The sequence below is a fragment of the Carassius gibelio genome, chromosome B6 (genome assembly GCF_023724105.1).
Source record: "Carassius gibelio isolate Cgi1373 ecotype wild population from Czech Republic chromosome B6, carGib1.2-hapl.c, whole genome shotgun sequence".
In the NCBI taxonomy this organism is placed as follows: domain Eukaryota; kingdom Metazoa; phylum Chordata; class Actinopteri; order Cypriniformes; family Cyprinidae; genus Carassius; species Carassius gibelio.
The window spans coordinates 18,680,554-18,688,586 of NC_068401.1; the positions used below are offsets into that span (position 1 = coordinate 18,680,554).

Sequence of the window (8,033 nt, forward strand, 5' to 3'; positions counted from 1 at the left end):
ATTTAGGCTAAGTTACGGGAGTGGGCCTATGCATGTTGGTGAACTGGCTGCATTGTACTTTTGCCAAATCATTCCTCTGACCAAAACATGATTATCATATAGTGGGATGTTGTACAATCATAAACATTCACTCATGACTCAAGTTTATCACAGACTTGGGCATGTGCACCATGCACTTTTGGACTAAAACAGATACATCAAATCAATGTTTTCTTTGCACCAATTTTTAGGTGAAAAGGTGAAAGGATTTTAATTTATATATATTCATTTGTATATATCATTATTTATATACAAGTATTTGGGCAAAAAAAAAATCTATTAATTTATTGACAAGTAGGGTAAATTAAAATGCACTTGACTTTAAAGGGTTTAATTTCGTAATTCAAAAAAAAAAAAAAAAACGGAAGTGACGATTTCCAACGCATTTGATGATTGTGCAGAGGGGAGCAAGAGGTACCAGTCAGGTAAGACAATCTAAAGTTTTTCTTGTGTTAAGTCAAAGTCTTTAATTTCTTTTAGAGTTTCTGTTTTGGGTAGCTTTTGTTTTGCAGTCTAGTATTGTGTAATCCGTTTATTGCACTGTTAATAGATGATTTTGAGCGGTTGGGAGATGTGAAAGCGCACGACTCTCTGTAATGTATTTACTTTAGTATATATATACACTAGGACTGAAACAATTACTCGACATTATCGACAACGTCGACGATAAAAATAAAATTGTCGGCAAATGTTTTTGAGTAACGTTAGTGGTTTGATCTCGTATCTGCCTAATTTGAAAGCCTGCAATAATATAATGCAGTTTGACCAGTGTGGCGCTGTAGCGCAAGATTGTAATACACTCTCCTGATTCAATTCTAAAGAAGAAGATAGCACTTCAGTTTGAGGCAAACCGAGCCGATCCGATCCGAACCGAACCTTGGATGAATATGTAAATATATACTGCATGCCTTGCTCTAAATAACTGCATGAACACAACAAAAAACTTACCGCGATGTAAAAGCAGCTCTTAAGAACACAGCGATGTGGATGTTTGCACGAACTCTGAGGTTCTCCAGGCACTCCAGTAAAGAAAAGTCCTGTCACGTTTATTTATACAACAGTCCTTTATGCAATCGATAGCTTTTCAATATTAAACATGAAAATACAGAGTCAGTGTCGCTAGAATTATAACTTGATTTCCTGTTATAAAGCAGCTCTCCAGTGTGGAGCTAGCTAATAATAAAATAATTTTATAAGTGGGGGAAATATTTCATTAAAGTTTTAGTTCTGCGCTAAATCAAAACAAACTGTTTTGATTACCATAACCCAATAAAGGTATTTTAAGAGAGATTGTATTTATTAATCAAATGCTTATCCAAAAATAAAACGTCCTATCACTTACCTTTACTTTATATTATACATATGGCTTACAATAAGAGATGTTAAGAGACAGAATGATTTGTCATTCAGCTACTTCCTCCTATAACTAATCAAATGGCGAATAGGAGTTTCTCTCTGATCTCATTTTGTGTGCCAAATATATTTGTATAAATGAATTGTATTAGTAATACATAATGACTTTCAAAAGTGGAAGTAATTACCTTTTTTTTTGTTATTATATGTATATTTTAACTAATTGAAAAAGATAAATAATCAATAAATGTCTAACCATGAGATGTCGACTGAGTTTGGAGACCTTTGACTCAGCACAGTGGAAGTATTTGAAGCTTTGTTTATGAACATGGCGGTGTGGTCATACAATGACTTTAAACCAGATACTACTCTGAGCTGTTCACATTATACATATGCTCCAGATATGTAATCAGGTCCTCCTTTTTGGAATGGTAAACATGACACTAGTCATCACTCACACAAATAAATCATTTAATATTTTGATCATTGAATTGGTTTTTGCTGTTCAATTTTTTTTTTTTTTTTTTTTGTAACACATTGCACTTCATGTGTTTACAGATTTGTGCAGAATTTGAGACATACGGAATTACTATAGGCCCATCAGAATCAACAATCTTTGCCAAACTTGATCCGGACTGCAAAACTTACAAAGATGTTTGCATACTGAAGAAGAGTCCTTAATGAAACCCTCTTGGTGCCCACTACACAGGTAAGAACAACTGCCCTCAATGCAACCTTGTATTAAAACATTATTCTCTCACTGGCCACTGGAAATTGACAAAAAAAGACAGATATAATAAGATAAGGTTAATTAATACAATAAATACAAAATATGTGGTATTACTATAAACTGATAGATTTATTTTAATGTAAGGCAGGGGTGTCCAGACCTGATCTAAGAAAGCCAGTGTTCTTTGGAGTTCAGCTCTTACACACCTGCCTGGAACTTCAGGTAAGACTTTTATTGTTTTAAAATTCCCGAGAACCTTGATTAGCTGGTTCAGGTGTGTTTAAATGGCTAGATCACCCAAAAATAAGCATGTCATTACTCACCCTCATGTCGTTTCAAACCCATAAGACCATCCTTCATCTTCAGAGCACAAATTATGATATTTTTTAGGGATGCCCCGATCATGATTTTACATGGCCGATACCGATTTTTTTACAAGCAAACTGGACGATTTTTTTTTTAAATCTTTAAGCAACAAACAAGAAGGAAGGACAGTCCACAGTCTACAGTCCAATATTGAGGAAAAGCTAAATAAAGCCCCTTTCACATTGTGATTCCGGCAAATACAGGTCTCGTAACGACACGTGACATCAGGGCGTGATGTGTAATGTACGAGTCGAAAACATTAGGCAGGTAATACTTTCACTGAATCTGGCGAACGATCTCGGTGTCACCGTGGAAAGTGAGGAACTAACTGATCTCTGCTTCATACAGTTTGCACTTTTTTTTCAGTGAACGTTGATCTTCCTTCAAAACTGCCGCTAAAAGAGTCGCACGATAACGTGCGTCATCACTACGACATGGCATTAGATCTGGCTTTTGTTCACACAGCGCTAGTCCCGGGATTTAACCCAGCAATTTTACTAGGTCCCCGACCCGGGTTCAATGCTGGAATCAATCCCGGGACGTGTTTGCCTTCACACAGAAGTAATGTAGTCGGAGCACGCGGGCGCACTTCTGGAAAAATCGGCCGAAAAAAATTCCAAAGACTGGCCGATTACCAATCGCAAATTTTAAGCAAAAACCGTCCGGTTTCCGATTTATGGCCGGTCAATTGGTGCATCCCTAATATTTTTATGAAAATGCGAGAGATTTCTGAACCTCCATAAAGGCTGCAATGCAACAGAAATGTAAGTCTTAGTAAGGACATCAGTAAAACAGTTCATGTGACATCAATGCTTCAGCCACACTTTTACAAAGCTACAAGAATACATTCTGTGCAAAGAAAACAAAAATAGCGACTTTATTCAAAAATTCTTCTCCAAATCACATATGCCGCCATTATGGACAGTAACAAGAGGCATGAACATTGCTTTTCTCTGCGTGTAATCAAGGCTCAGCGCATGAGTGTTGTAGGTCAGCAGCACCATCCGCATGATTTATTTACGTGCTGTTGATAATGGTGGAAGATGCGATTTGGAGAAGAATTGTTGAATAAAGTCACTGTTTTGGTTTTGTTTGCACAAAAAAGTATTCTTGTAGCTTTGTAAAATTATGGTTGAACCACTGATGTGACGTGGACTGTTTTACTGATGTCCTTACTATGTTTCTGGGTCTGGGAACATTCCGGTTCTGTTGCTTACCGTACAGGCTCCAGATGTGTGTATCATTTTCCACTGTAATGTTTGTGAGAATCCCATCTTGACTGCTTGCCTGTGTTTCCCATAAGAAGATGAATGACTGACTTTTTTTTATGTAATTTTAGAAGAAAAAAAACAAAGTCTAAATTTTGTTGTTTTCATCTTCAGACTAATGAAATTGAAGTATCCAGTGAAGACCCTAGCAGTATGGAGTATATGGTGAGATTTTTTTTTCAAGGTTAATAAATGATTTGTTAAAGTTAATACACAATAATTTGAGTTCTCCATCCTTTTAGGATACAGACGTTGGCAGCAATCAGGAGGTGATCCAGAAGACTCGTGGGAATATATTTGAAGCTGCATCATTGAAGACAGTCCAGCAGATGTTGGAGTTTTAAAGGATACAGTTCTTCAGGACCTATAGCAGTTTACAGTCTGTAAAACCATGTTGCTGGGACTGATATATGGACTGAACTTGAGCAACCCTCCTGAACTCAGGTACACATTTGGAATACTGAAGAAGTTATTTCTGGAGCCAGTTCCTGTTCCTGGAATAAGGTTTGATTGGTTGCCCATGAATGCCAATTAGAATTTTATTTGCTATTTTGTGTAATTTTGTAATGTGGTTTAAACTGTATTTTACTGTGTGTAATTATTTATTGCTTGTTTAACAAATACACTTTGATCATTTGTGACATCTTGTCTTTTGTCTCATTACAAGACAAATCACACAAAAAAATGCTTTGTTGAAGGGAGTAACTTTAAATAGAAAATATTGTGTTAAAGTAACTAGAACTAATTGTGTGGAACCACTGTCCATAATTGAAATGAGTAGTTTGAAACAAACCTCCTTACACTCAAAAAAATGACTCTTTGACTGAACATGATTCTATCATGGACAGTGGTTCCACATGTTTGTACCATGTTATTTGGACATGAATAAATCAAGTTATAAGGACTTGTCTACCTTTAGTTGAGTTTACTCAGTTTGCTTTAGTTCATCCTACATGAAATATCTGAGTAGAGATAATATGTTTACATCATGTAGAACCACTGTCCATGCAAGTTTAGCCAAAGTGTTATAAAAACATTAGCAAGTAAGATATAACTTTTCTTTACACATGATGTTAATTGTTTGCAGTTTAAGGATGTTACTATGTGTACATCATACACTAGCACTCTCATTAAAGTTGCTTTTTTTTAAATTAAGTATTTTAGACGTTCTTTCAACCAGGTCCTCAACCCAACCACAAGCTCCACACTTCACCACAATGGTAACTCGCACAAAATACACCAATATAAAGTCTTTTAAAATGCCCACATAATAGAGCATTATACATGAAAAAGTCTCCTTATTATCACATTTTATTAAAAACTGCATAAAATAACACTTTATTTCAACATTTTCTCTCCCCATATCCAGTCCTGTGCAAAGCATGATGGGAAGTGTAAAACTTATTTTGAGGGACTTGATTGAAACATGTTCTTTCAAAATGAAAACTTTATGTTAAACCAACGAGAGACAGGTTTAAGTCAGTTTAACATGACACAATCATGTTGAAATGAAAAATAGCCAAAATGGCATTAATTCAACATGAATTGTTCAGGTAAAGTGAACAAAACTAAAAATTCCTTTTTTTGAGTGTATGTTGATAGAGTGAAACAAATTTGCCTAGATTGTAATAAACCAAAACATGTTGAGTTAACTTAACCGGTTTAAGTTGAAGCAAAGTTAATAAATTGAGTTGGTTGGACATTACTATTTCACATAGATTCTACCTCATTCAATTGTGTTGACACAACACAAGGGGTTTGCATAGATTCAAAAAATTCCATTAATGTTATCAAAACACAATTTGGTTGTGTGGAACCACTGTCCATAATTGACTTAAGTAAGTTTAAAGAGTAATTAAACTTAGAGTACTACGAGTAAATTGGATAGTTGCGTTTAATTACTATAAAAGTCAGGTTTATTTAAAGTAAACCTATACATTAATGGGAAAAGTAATGTAGATATATTGGATAGTTGCTTTTATTTACTATAAAACAATGTTTATATAAAATGAACTCCTTGAATTAATAGGAAAAGTCTGTAATTGTATTGGATAGTTGCTTTTAATTACTATAAAACAATGTTTATACAAAGTTAACCTCATTCATTAATGAGAACAGTCTGTAGATATATTGGATAGTTGCTTTTAATTACTATAAAAGTATGTTTATTCAAAGTAAACCCCATACATTAATGGGAAAAGTTATGTAGATATATTGGATAAATGCTTGTAATTACTGTCAAATATTGTTTATATAAAGTAATGACTATAAAAAAATATGGCTTTGCAAGCTATTATAATGTGATCTTATTTTTTCTACAGTTCAAAAACTAAATTTAACAGGAATTTAATATTAATAGATTTGATAATCCCATAAAATAAAAACCTAAAGCTTTTAAAATACGGTATTGTAAGTAATGTTATGTATATTTTTTTGTGTTTTACATCTAAAAATCTGTACTTTGACGGGGAATTCTTGTGGATGTAATTGATTATGTTATGAATTTACCAAAGAATACTGTGTAAAAACAGAAGACTTTAATTAATTGTATAATTTTAAGGTATTTCTGCAATAATTTCAAGTTTCTATGCAGATTTATTCATTTGTTTAACATTCTACAGACATTTTTTAATGAGATTTTCTTTTCATTCTTCAGCAGTGGAACTGTAAAAATACAGAAAATGTTTACAGTAAATATCTGTATTTAAAATACAGAATTATTCCGTAGAATAACGTAAGGTTTTTTACTGTAATTTGACGGTAAGTGTTTGGCAACTTTGCTGCCAGACTTTTTACCGTTTTTTTACGATAGTTTTTTTACATACATTTACCTTAAATTTAAGGTTTCACAGTAAAAAAACAAATAGTTGTCTTAATTTTAAATATGTGAATTTTTTTGTCTTTTTACATAGAATTTCATGTAATTTCACATTCAAGCCAATTAAACAAAAGAATAATCCTGTAAAAAAAATATAATTTCTCATTATATGAATTTAAAGATTATTACTTTTATTTTATGGTTAATGTTTTTAATAAAAGTTTTTTTTCTTTATTTTAATTACATTTACACGTAATGTTAAACAAGCAGAAAATATCTGTAAAATAATACAGTATATTTCTGTGAAAAAACTTTTTTTTTTACAGTGTACATTGTAGCAAGGAAGTGAACAAATAACGTTGTTTGGCTCTGCAAACCAGTTTGTTAAATGCTCATTCATACTTAACGTTATCCGAAGAACACCTAACGTTACAAACTTTTTTTCTTAATTTCAACAGCGAACTTGTAATTGGTGTATATTATTTTTTGATTAGAGCATTTATGTATTGTTTATCTACATGTTTGTTTATCTGCAGGCATGCTAAACATGGTTCTGTGTTTGATTTGGCTCCTATAGTAAAGCCAATGTTTAGTGTTCGTTTTGGGTTAATAGTTATAGCGACAGATATTTGGCTATAATCGTTCCAAAAATACAAAAGTAACGATTCCATTCAGTGCCGATCACTATAGATCTTCACTCTTTAATAATAAATAAATCCCTTTGAGGACTGTAATATAATTTATTAGAACAATTATATGAAATTCTTGCTTATGAAGCTTATTTTGTTGTGGTCTAATGATTATTATCCAGTAATTAATTTTTTCCTACTATTTTACATGACAAATGTATGTTTTAAGCTGTAATTTGTGAAAATAGAACCAACATACAGTAAGTTGTAAAATGTTTTATTAACAAAAATATAATGAAGCTATAATAAAATAAGCTTACAAAATATTTATAAATATTACACAAATGTTAATTATAAAACAAAGGTAGATTATTTATCAGTAATTATGTAAAACCATAGAGTATTCTGTTTTTTACAGACTATGTCGATGACCTTATGAGCCTTCTGATACATAAAGTCTTTGCGGATGTGACAATCGTGCACCAGGAAAAGGAGAGGGAGAGATCCAATTGCAGGTATGTTTATTTGACAAAAAGGGTCATCCAAAACAAACAGTCCAAGGAGACAAACAAAACAAAAGAGGGAACCGGATGGAACGGACAGGGAAATCGGAGGACGAGATAGCAAGGGTAAGTCTCGGGAGACGAGAACATAGGTAACATGAAGGGTAAGGACTCCATACAAACAACAGGGAAAGACAGGTATTTATAGGGAGACTAATGACAATAGATCGCCTGCACCTGTGCGATTAACTGGAGTGCAATTACTGTGAAGACAGGACCAGACTAGAGGAATTATAGTGCCTATGGTGAAGTGCCTAAGGAGAGGTG

At 33.2% G+C, this 8,033-nt stretch overlaps 1 long non-coding RNA gene across 1 annotated transcript; it reads left to right on the top strand.

Annotated features, from left to right (window-relative positions):
* Positions 1–436: 436 nt before the first annotated feature.
* LOC127959979 (uncharacterized) lies at positions 437–4,397 on the top strand. The gene is made up of 5 exons (XR_008154315.1): positions 437–928; positions 1,951–2,101; positions 2,267–2,344; positions 3,871–3,921; positions 3,999–4,397. It is a non-coding gene; the product is annotated as an uncharacterized LOC127959979 (long non-coding RNA).
* Positions 4,398–8,033: the final 3,636 nt, after the last annotated feature.